Here is a 12,064-nt window from a genome sequence, read left to right on the forward strand (position 1 = left end):
GAAGGTTTCATAATTACAACAGGAAGAATTATTTACAGAAAATATATAAATAGGCAAAGCTAGCTAGCTATATCTCATGAGAAAGAAAATTTGTATGCTTTTTTCTGGGGAAAAAAGGCAAAAGGAAGTGAACTCAGGAAAGCTGATCCCCCAAATTTTCATATATTTTGGACTTCCTATGAAGAAACTGGAAACTGTACCATTAAAAGTGGAGCCGACAACTGAAGCAACATGAAGAGCTGCTAAATAAACCAGATCTTTGTATTTCTTCTCCAGTGAAGAAGAGGACTCAAGTGCTCCAGACTGTTGCTCCTTGTGAGGAGACTGCAAGACAACAGTCTCCAGTAAAGCTCTGGGAGATGAGCAAATAGCCAACTTGTTCAACCACACTCAGCGCTTTCAAAAAGACACTGGTTCAAACACCTCCTTTTTCTAATCACTTTTGGAAATTGCTTGTTAACTTCTTTCCAGATGGGTGAAGATGCAACCCTGGAATGTGCCTAGTGAGCTCAGCAGTGTGGTGGAGCCTCCCTCATCTACTGAAGGGAGCTTGTTGGGGAGGAGGATGGTGAGGCATGGGGCCTGGACTTGATGGCTGTATGGGAGGTCTATTTGGGGTAGTGGCAAAGCTGGAGGAAGTGGAGGGATTTCCAACATGAGCTGCAGAATGTGCAGCTTAGTTTTGATTGAGAAAAGTCAAATAATCATAATGCTTAGAACAGAGGTCCCAACCTTTTGGGCACCAGGCACCGGTTCCATGGAGAAAGACTTTTCCACGGACTGGAGAGTGAGTGATTTTGTGTGCTGCCTGCACCCCATGGATGGGGCTTTGCTTGTTTGTGTGGACCAGTTGCTGGCATGCCACAGTCCATGGCCCGGGGGGTTGGGGACCCCTAGCTTAGAAGACTGACAGCCTAAACTATAACTAATATTGATGAAATATCTACTTTTTCCTTCTTTTGACATCCAACCATCTCAGATGTCAAAATAATAGAATGTTAAGAATTTAACTATATTGTATGTAATATAATATATCAATGGAGGTTTTTAAGAAGACACTAGACAGTCACTTGTCTGAAATGGTATAAGTTCTCCTGCTTGACCAGGGGGCTAGACTAAAAGACCTCCAGGGTCCCTTCCAGCTCTATTCTATTCTAAATCATTAAAATTACATAATTATATGAAAACTTATAATAACATAATCAAAATGAAAAACATAGATAAAGTATTTAGCTGTTTCTCAACATATATAACACTACCACTTTAACAATGCTTCCCAATTGTAGCCATTTTCAGATGTCTGGACTTCAACTCCCAAAATACCCCAGCCAGCAATAGGATATTGCTGGGAGTTGAACTCCACACTTCTGAAAAGGGCTGAGGATGGGAAATGCTACCACTACACCGTCTTCCTTGCTATGTTGCTTTATTGAAACAGCTCAATATGAAGAACTGCCTCACGATAGTCATTAAATTTTAGGATTTAATTTGAAAATCTGCATGCTAGTTCAGAGATAGCAGAACAGTGAAGGACAGGATTCTTGATCCATTCCTCAGCCACATTATAATTAAATTAGCAATGTGAGCCCCGCAGCTCAGTCATAAGAAATGCTGCCCCCAAGATTTTCTTCTCTGGAATATATTCCAAAAATATTTCCTTTTGAACTGACATGAAAGGGCTAAAAATTGCAGATAAAAACTCTTGACACAGAACTTTCAGTAAACATACTAAATTTTCAAAATTTTAAACACAAATACTGAATGTGTTGTCTTAAGCTAGATACATACAAAGATAGGAGCTAATTTTTGTGGCAGTCATCACCACGGAGGAAATACACATGAAGTTTGTAGAAAAAAAAGCACCTTCTCATGGACTAGAAAAAGATTGTTATCTTTCTAATGTATATTTACTTACTTATATATATGTATCCTAATGTGATGACCCACATGATGGCCCCGAATGGAGGCAAAGCAGTCGGCTGGCAAGAGCAACAGTCTCTTAATCACTGCCAATGTTCACCCAAAAGCTCCTACATATGCTGGCACGATTTCAAACAATACAGTATACACTGTTCTCAAGGCAAGAGAGATAACAAGAAAACGTAAAGAGTCCTTTTAACTCTCAGCTTGCCTGCAAACTGCAAACTACAGACTGCAAGGAGAGATCAGGAATGTAGTCTGTGGTTGTGCAGCAGGAAACAAACTGGTTCGGAATACAAAGTGTTCAGGTTACAAGAGCACAAGTCACAACAATCTCAAAATCCCATGTTTTTCCCGGCAAATGGCCCATCCCACAGCGTCTCCTTAAATCCTAATCCCCAGGTGTGCCTTGTGGAGTGGAGCGGGAGGCTCTCCTCCTGAGCAAATGAGCTTGCCTCCGTTGTTCTCTCCTCCTCTCTGCTCTCCTTGCTCTTGGCTCAGGTGGGGGGGGGCTTGTTCCTCGCCTGAACTCTGCCTTCCCTGTTCCAAACCTGAAGGGCCCTGGCCTGCCTCAGCCTGCTCCTCCCTACTATCCTCTGAAGCTACAGATATCCCTCCTGGGCCTCAACAGAGAACTCCATGTCTTCCTCGGAATAAGGCTCGGATGGAGGTATGATACCTACCTTTATTATTTTTACAAATAATTGAAGGTAGCAAACATATCCAACATATCCTCCTTTTCCTTTTTTCCCCACAACAACAATCCTGTGAAATGAGTTGGGCTGAGAGTGGCTGACCCAAGGTCACCCAGTTGGCTTTCATGGCCTAAGTGGGACCAGTACTCACAGTCTTCTACTTTCTAGCCTGGTATCTTAACCACTGGACCAAACTGGGATATATGAATATATAAAGATGCAGTAACCCTACTGTGAATCTTCCCCCCCCTCTCTCCCAAATTTTACCGTTCTATTAAAACCAAGATGAAAAGCTGGGAGCCCCAATGCCTTGTTCCTTTTGTGCCCAGCAGTACTGTATTTATTCGGCTGACTGGAACAACAGGTCCTTTCATTGCTCTGTTTCACCAAACCTCTGATTCTGATGATGAAAGGACAGTAGGAGAAAGCAGTAAAATGTGTAGAGTATGTACTGAATGTGCTGCTTCTCCTCCTTCCTGTCACGGCAAGGAAGCATAGGGAGGCAAGGAGTGCACCTGCCTGTCACTTTTTCCTCAAGTGCTTTTCAAGAAGGACGCATACATAATATCTTCCCGCATCCATGGTTTCCGAGAAAGTTATAGAATGGTTTTTAATCACCTGGTTTTGATATCTGACTGCCTTTGGCAGCATGAGCTTTTCCTATCGTACTGTCTCCCTGAATGTCACCTTTTCCCATCAGCTTTAGGATTAGGATAAGAAAAATTGGTGTTTTGTGCTGCTGCAGATCCGACAAAACCACCTCCTGCTCACAGCTCTCCAAACAAACGCCTTGCCTTAAACGGCCCCCTCCCTGTTACCACCTGGATTAGATCAAGTAGCTGATTATAAATGTTAGGCAGTTATTTGGGGCAGACAACATCTGCATATCCTGAAGATGGGGAAGACTGTTTGCTGAGATCTATTTCTGATAGCAAAAAAGACAAGCCAGAAGCTTTCTGGTAAACAAAGAGAAGCTTTGACAAGCTCTTCTCTGCTGAGTACAAACTGCCTCATAAGCCAGAAACCCATATGGTGAACTATTTGCACGAAGAATGGGTTCTGAATTTAGATTTTTTTCCCCCCTAAGCATCTCAAGACTGTCATAACTGGTTGACATGGTCACTTCAGGAGACAATGGAAGAAACAGCAGTGCCAACATTTTTATCTTTCATTTATTTTTTTGGATCCAAGTTCTGGAGGTGTATTTTAAAAGGAAAGTATTCTGAGGAAAACAAACATGAAAACAGAAGCATTATATTTATCTTACTATAAGTAACAGTACAACATTGCAGCTACTTTAAAATTACTAAATCATAAAATAATCACCATCCAAAATACAGTCTTGAAAATAGTCATGTTCAATGTATGCATGAATTGAAAATAAGATCCATGATAGGTGTTCCAGAAACCCATTACACTGGATCACTTAAGAGGTTCCAAGTACATGCTTCTTCTCCAAGTTATTTGTTCTGGATTTCCCATGGAAATAAATGCATTAGGGATCTCTGAACATCCTAGAGGGAACAACTTATAGACAGATTCAGCAGATCCTTACACTATCATTCAATTTGGCATAGTTATCATCTACCCACTGCCAGTTTCTTTTAGTAACGAATGAGGTCAAATTCCCATCCTAATTGTTCAGGTCGCCAAAATTTGCCTAAATGGATTATGGAGAAATTTCTTGTAGATTTGATAGAAGCATGCTTTCAAAGGATGACATTCTTTTTCTTCAAAAGAAATAAAAAGCAAACCTATTTATTGGTTCCAGTTTGTAATCTCAATCTCCATTAGAATCTGTGGAACTACTAAAGTTGTGTTTTTATTATGTAATTGTAGGTGCTACAGATGGTAAAATAATTGTCACAATATCATAGCATGATGCAGCTAGTCACATTTGGTCATATGCAACAAAGGTTTCTGATTTGGTGGGGGGGGAGTAGTAGTTGTATTGTCTTTTTTTTTTCTTTATCTGTGTTTATTAAAGCAAACAAAAGCCAGTGCATTATTCTCACTCTGAATGCATGCAAATTAAACAATTTGGATTGCTTAGCATCTGTAAGAGCTCCTTGGAGATCCATGCCTGCCTCACAATTGTAATACAGCTTGAAGAGAGAAGTTAACAAAAGCTTAGATCAGTCTGCTTTAGAAAGCACAATCAGATACCCAACAGCATCCATGGTGCAACTTAATAATTTGTTTTATTTACTGGAAGAAGAACCATCTGTAAATAAGATGTGTTCACTGCTTACTATAACCTGTTAGTAAACATGTTACCTTGCCAGGCATCTCCATTTTGCTGATCCCTCCAAGGGCATCCTTTATATATCATCTGCAGCTTCTCTTCTAACTAAATCACAAGGCACTGCTAATATCTATGGTCTACTGTTCACTTGCTACATGACAGCTGGGCAGGTTGACAGGAGTGAGAAAGGAGCTTTCTCGGTCTAAAATATCCAAATTTGACAAGAGCTAGCCAGCTGATGAGGGAAGGACCAGAAAGGGTATTTTAAAAAAAGAATCAAAGCAGTAGTGCTATAGTCAAATATCTACAGGTGTCACATTTATTTGTTAAATGTTATATATTTATTAAAGTTTAATGTTTCATCTCTCTGATAAAGTGACTCTGAGAGGCTTACAATATAAAGACAATACAAAATGATCACAATTAAAAGGATTAAATGGAAAACTAAAAACCAAGAGGAAGGGCAACATGAGAGTGGGATCTTCTCTTTACCTCTTAGCCACCCGAAAGAAATGTGCTCCTATTGGGACTCTAGGCCAGCTAGCAGAGCAAGTTCTTCCAGAAGACCAAGAGTGTGTGCACGGGGATTACAGCAGAAAAACCTCTTCTTCTGCATTCCACAAGCTGAAACTCTTTGGCAGACAGGATCTGAAGTAGGCCTATGCCGTTGGAGTGAATGGGGCAGGCTACTCCCACTGGGGTTGGATGACTTCTCAGATACTCTGGACCCATGCCATAAAGGGCTTTAAGACCAATGACTAACACCTTGAATTGGACCTGGAAGCAAACTGATAACCAGTGGAGCACATGTAACAGTAGTGCTACATGTGGAAACCCAAGGAGTCTCCAGAACTGCCTGTACTGCTGTGTTCTATGCCAGTTGTATCCTTCCAAATACTATTCAAGGACAGCTCCATGTAAGAGAACATTGCAGTAATCTAACAGAGAGATGATCAGGACATGAGTGACTGTGTGCACAGCCTCACGATCCAGGAAAGGGTGCAAATGGCACGCAACATGATATTAAAATGTTCATTAAAATGGTACTGCTTCTGAAATTATTATTTTATAAAATGGATTATTAAAAGGATCAGATGCTTTTTTTTTGAGAATCCAATTAATTTTCCAAGTACCAAAATAAAAACACCTCATATTCTTTTGGAATGGTAAAACATATGGGATGACCTCCATTTCTGGGCCATAGCTGTCCATCTTGGTGATATAGGAAAAGTGGGTCTTTCCTTTCCTTTCCTTTCCTTTCCTTTCCTTTCCTTTCCTTTCCTTTCCTCCTTCCCCTCCCCCCTCTCTCCCCTCTCATTAATTAGCATTCTTTATAATAGCATTATCATTAAAATATAATTAAGGGCTTCCATCACTTTTAATAGCTGGCAAGGGTTTGTTTAGGAATAGTAGAACAGAAATTGGTCCCTAACTAACTTCCCTGATGCAAAATGGTTTCCAAACTCTATTCAATTCAAGACATGTATGGGTGAAAGACTTTATCTCTGCATTAGACAGGAAAGGTACTGGAAGGTTTAAAAACAAAGAATGGAAAAGGAAAACATTAAGTGTCTCCACCATGTCCGTCTCTCCCCAAACAGCTTGCTTAAAAATAATCTATACTCATCTCCTAAGAAAAAGGACAGTTTCAGAAAGCAACAGTGTCTGATACATATAAAGACATAAGGGAGAATTATGGTACTTGCACTACGTGACAAGGTAGTGATTTGTCAGGAGGCATAATATGAATGTCTTTGAGGGTGACACCCTCATAGTCTAGTATGATATCACATCACATCATACAGGCAACTGGTCCAAAGAAGCTGGACTCTCCTGAGAAATTAAAGCTATAAAAGCCTTTATCTCTGGAATCTAGCAAAATTATTTTACTAGCTACAGGGAGGAGAGATGACAAATTAAAAAGAGGATTCATTCTTGGGAGGGCTATCTCTCTAAAAACTGCATCATTGTAGCCAGTTAAGTGGACACGTTATTTCTGACAGTTTATGAGCCTTGTTAATATAATGTACTATCTGGGAAAGTGCCAGCTAGCAAGATCCAGGGAAGTCAAAATTAGACCCCAGTGTCTTAGGAATCAGAGACCCATTTAATATCAAGTGTTTCAGCTGAGACTGTCTCTTCTGCTGCCAAATCAGCAATATTCAACCTGGAGCTCTTGGGCTTTGTATATCTCACAATAGACCTGAATGCACAATTATTTGTAACACTAAATTGCCCTGGGGGGGGGGGGAAGCATGGAAATAACAGGAAGCTGTCTTATGCCAATTCAGACCATTGGTCCATTTTGCTAAATGACTGGCAATTGCTTTCCTATGTCAGGAAAGAAATCCTACATAGCTAAGCATGTTGGTTCTTTTGAGCTGTGGTTCAAAAGTATACACTGTACATTTCATAACTCAGTTGAAAAATCTTGATTAGAAATGGCAATGATAAAAGGGGAAACAATGCTTTGAATACTTTTTTTAGACTTTTTTTTCAAGTTTGGGAAGAAGAAGATCACATAAACTCCTGCTGCATCTGAAGAATGAAGAAGAAAGTAGAATTTTTAATTATTATGCTAAATACTTCTTCTGGAATACATTCATTTTATTTAACTCCACACAAATCTGTGAAGTAGCTGTACAATTGTAACAAAAACAAATAAGTTTCTGGAGTACCTTAAATATTTCCCAAATTTATTGTGGCATGAACTTTTACCTGCTGAAGCCTAACTCATCAGTCATCTGGTCCACAAACCAAGAGAAGGCCAGAGGACAATTTGTTGGCCCAGAAAGAAATATTTGCTTGAGAAGGAGCTGCTGGGTGAAAATAAAACGAAAAGACATTTTATGAGTCCTGCAGGAGGCCTCTTATGTGGTTAGGCAGTCTGGCATACAGATTTCCAGACTAGGTAGGAATTTGCTATTTGCTATTATCCAACAGAGTGATGGTCTTACAATTATCCTGTAGGCCAGGATTTTTCAAACTGAGTTCTATGAGAAATTAGGGCAAAAAAAGCCACCACCAGGTTTTCAATACTAACAGTTTGATGGCCTGAAAATGTTTGAAAAACCTCTGCTTTAGACATCATAGCAATAGCACTTAGACTTATATACCATTTTATAGTGCTTTACAGCCCTCTCTAAGCAATTTACAGAGTCAGCATATTGACCCCAACAATCTGGCTCCCCATTTTACCGACTTTGGAAGGATGGAAAGTTGAGTCAACCTTGAGCCGGTGATAATTGAACTGCTGGCAGTCGGCAGAATTAGCCTGCAATACTGCATTCTAACCACTGTGCCACGACGGCTCTCTCTCACAATGTCCATTGATGCCTCCTTTAAGATGCACCAGGCTTCCTGCCCTACCAGAGACTAATTAAATTAAAAGCTCCAAGCTTTAGTTTCATCTCCATTTCCAAACATATCTCTTGACTCCCCCATAATTTCCACATGTAATTTAGGAGGGAAAATAGTGACTGGCTCTATCCTTGTGATTTATTTGCAAGTTAACGGCTGAGCATTTTTTGTATGTTTTTGCTCCCAGTAAGAGATCATCTGGCTAGATGCATTCCAGATCTACAAAAAGTCTACAAATAAAGGGAGTTACCAGCTCTGGGTTGCAAACAGCCAAATGATCATAAGATAGTTCCCTTTTCTGCATTGGGACTTTGTGTAGCTCAACTATGCATTGTAAATAAGGTATACCTTGAACAAATAAGGTATCAGTTATGACTCATATGAGTTTATCCCAAGTTTTTAGACTTTGTTATTGCTTTAGGTAAAAGATAAAAATAAAAGATACAAGAGGGGGGAGGAAATAGATTAAGGGGGAATAATGCTTGGAAGTGCGGTTGCGTGGCCCAGTTCCCCTCTTCCCCCCATCCGGACCACCAAGCCGCAAAGGTTAGGGACCACTGGTATAGGGTCTCCTGCTTGAGCAGGGGTTTGCATTAGAAGACCTCCAAGATTCCTTCCTTTCTGTTACTCTGTTAATAGTGTTTGAACTCCTGTGATTCTCCTAAATGAAACTGTAAACCTTGAATCCACTCAGTTTTATGAAGGGTTTAATTTATAATACATTTCTTAATCAAAGGATCTGGATTAGTTTAAAGTCATATATATGGGTCAAGGAATAGTTGATTAATCTGCAAATTTAATTTTTTATTAAATAGGTATGCTACCCTTTTCACTATCCAAAGCAACAAATATAAGAATATATAGAAAAATGTGGGTTAGACAGCATCACCACCAGATGGATCCGTAGCTGGCTGACCGGCCGTACTCAGCGTGTGGTCCTCAATGGAACCACATCTACATGGAGGGAAGTGTGTAGTGGGGTGCCCCAGGGCTCTGTGCTGGTTCCAGTGCTCTTCAATATCTTCATCAACGATTTGCACGAGGGGATAGATGGGGAACTCATCAAATTTGCAGACAACACCAAGCTGACAGGAATAGCCAACACTCCCGAAGACAGGCTTAGGATACAGGAGGATCTGGACAGACTTGAACACTAGGCACTATCTAACAAAATGAAATTCAATGGTGAAAAAAGTAAGGTTCTACATTTAGGCAAGAAAAACCAAATGTACAGGTATAATATAGGGGTTACCTTGGTCAATAGTAGTAACTGTGAGAGGGATCTTGCAGTCCTAGTGGACAATCATTTAAATATGAGCCAGCAGTGTGCTGCAGTTGCCAAAAAAACCAACACAGTGCTAAGCTGCATTAATAGAGGGATAAAATCAAGATCATGCGAAGTATTAATACCACTCTACAATGCCTTGGTAAGGCCACACTTGGAATACTGCATCCAGTTTTGGTCACCACAATGTAAAAAAGATGTTGAGACTGTAAAAAGAGTACAGAGAAGAGCAACAAAGATGATTAGGGACTGGAGGCTAAAACACATAAGGAACGGTTGCTGTAACTGGGTATGTCTAGTTTAATGAAGAGAAGGACAAGGGGGGACATGATAGCAGTGTCTGCTGCCACAAAGAAGAGGGAGTCAAGCTATTTTCCAAAGCACCTGAAGGCAGGACAAGAAGCAACGGACAGAAGCTAATCAAGGAGAGAAGCAACCTAGAACTAAGGATAAACTTCCTGACAGTTAGAACAATTAACCAGTGGAATAACTTGCCTCCAGAAGCGGTGAATGCTCCAACACTGGAAGTTTTTTAGAAGAGACTGAACAGCCATTTGTCCGAAATGGTATAGGGTTACCTGCCTGAGCAGGGGGTTGGACTAAATGACCTCCAAGGTCTCCTCCTCCTCCTCCTCCTCCTCCTCCTCCTCCTCCTCCTCCTCCTCCTCCTCCTCCTCCTTCTTCTCCTCCTCCTCCTCCTCCTCCTCCTCCTCCTCCTCCTCATTATTATTAAACATAATTACTGAAATGTTTAAAAAAGTCTCAAAAATTCTTAAATGAAATAAACATTCTTTAGACCAGATGTTATTTTTTAAAAAATGTATGAAGTAGTAGACGGGTTACTTCCAACTTGTTTTAACATTTGGAAGATATCTTAATCGATTATGGCACAAAGTCAGTTCAGGAAGCATAGGAAAACCAAAACAAAATAAACAATGCTGTCTGCATATACGTTTTGCTTCTATATTGGATTTTTTAAAAATTAAAACAACTTGAAAGAAATCTCTTATACATCATTGCATTTTAACAAAATAAATATGATCACAACTTCCTAAATGGATTTTTTTTTTGAGAAGGAACACTCCTAAGCCCTTCATTTTTTATTGCAGTCCCTAAAAGAAAATCAGTCCAAGGGGATCCAGGGTGGAATACTCAAACAGTACCCTAGTTGGTATTCAGTAATCTGTGTTTGTTATTAAATGATAATAATAGCCAATGTTCAATGAACTGGGCTCTTCCTTAAGAAAGGAAATAGTTTGCACGGATGGAATTTAGATTAAAGGAGACCAAAATAACTACAAGTATGTTATTTAATTATTACTTTGCAATTATCATCCAAATATTAATTGCTAACAGTTATTATTATGAAAACTTGTTATGGCTTGATGCACTCACCTTATTTTAATACATTTGTCTTTTTGTTTTGTTTACACAAAACATCTAAAAACAAGGTGAGTGCACCAAGCCATAGCAAATTCATTATAGCTAATAAATGCATCTGACAGCTGAGACTGAGAAGAAAGGCAAAAAGTATGCTTGGCTTTACAGAATGCAAGGTTAACTTGAAAATTTTTTTTTTCATATTTCTAGCTGGCTACTATGGCGGGTAAAGACAGGAGCAAATTGTTCCATAATTGCCACATTGGAGCCAACCAATGTTTGGAAAAATTCTAAATAGCTGCTTCAAAGGCCAGTACAAAAAATAGTCTAGGGTAATCTTCCCCAACCTAGAAGTCTTCACATATTTCCCTAGCTAGCATGGTCATTGGAAATAATTATGGTAGCTCAAATCCATAAATCTGAAAGGTGTTCAGGATAAAGGCTGGCTTAGGGAACATAGTAACTGAATGAAAGTTCCAGTTTTGACAAACTAGAAAGCCTCAATATTAATGAGGGGCTCATCTAGGGAAGTCATCTAGAGCAGCGGTCCCCAAGCTTTCCAGCTTGGTGGCCCAGCCCGGGATGTGTGTGTAAGTGGCAGGTGCATGCATGCGTGCACAGCTCCATCCGTGCATGTGTGCCCTCCACTCACATGAATGGAGCTTTGTGCGTGAGTGGCGGGTGCTTGCACACAAAGCTCCACTCACATGAGCAGTAGGCACTTGCACGCAGAGCTCCACTCGCGTTAGTGCAGGACACTTGAACAGAGGGCGCTTGTGCTCATGAGTGAAGCTCCATTAGTGTGAGCCCAGGGCACTCTCATGTGACGTTTCATTTGCATTCACTCGTGCTTGTCCATCTCTCTCACAACTAGAGGAGTTGGGGACTCCTAATTTTGAACAGACCATAGCCCGGTAGTGGGCCGTGGCCTAGGAATTGGGGACCCTTGATCTAGAGAACATTAAGACAGAAAAATCAGATTGGAAAGTTCATTCACTTCACTGAGCCAAGTGCAGGTCTCTGTACTCAGTGTAGGATGATATAAGAATCCCGCATAAGGTAGAGTTTGAGGTTGAGAAGAGGTAGCGTATTTCAACTAACCAGCTTTCATGGAATTTTGCTTTGAGAACTCTCTTTGTTCTCAAATTCACTAGTTTTAACTTGAGGATAATCTTTTCC

At 40.2% G+C, this 12,064-nt stretch overlaps 1 protein-coding gene and 1 long non-coding RNA gene across 4 annotated transcripts in view; one reads left to right on the top strand and one right to left on the bottom strand.

Moving 5' to 3' along the window:
* Positions 1–12,064, bottom strand: part of NKAIN2 (sodium/potassium transporting ATPase interacting 2) — a 533,834-nt gene that overhangs the window by 51,563 nt on the left and 470,207 nt on the right. The gene's annotated exons all lie outside the window — the stretch shown is intronic.
* The window catches only part of LOC120300022, a 36,434-nt gene continuing 26,819 nt past the window's right edge, over positions 2,450–12,064 (top strand). Inside the window, exon 1 of the long non-coding RNA XR_005554523.1 lies at positions 2,450–2,590. This is a non-coding gene — a long non-coding RNA (uncharacterized LOC120300022). The remainder of the gene's footprint in view (positions 2,591–12,064) is intronic.

This window comes from Crotalus tigris, unplaced genomic scaffold (assembly GCF_016545835.1).
Source record: "Crotalus tigris isolate CLP2741 ecotype Arizona unplaced genomic scaffold, ASM1654583v1 scf7180000017611.44802233496:7321179, whole genome shotgun sequence".
NCBI lineage: Eukaryota > Metazoa > Chordata > Lepidosauria > Squamata > Viperidae > Crotalus > Crotalus tigris.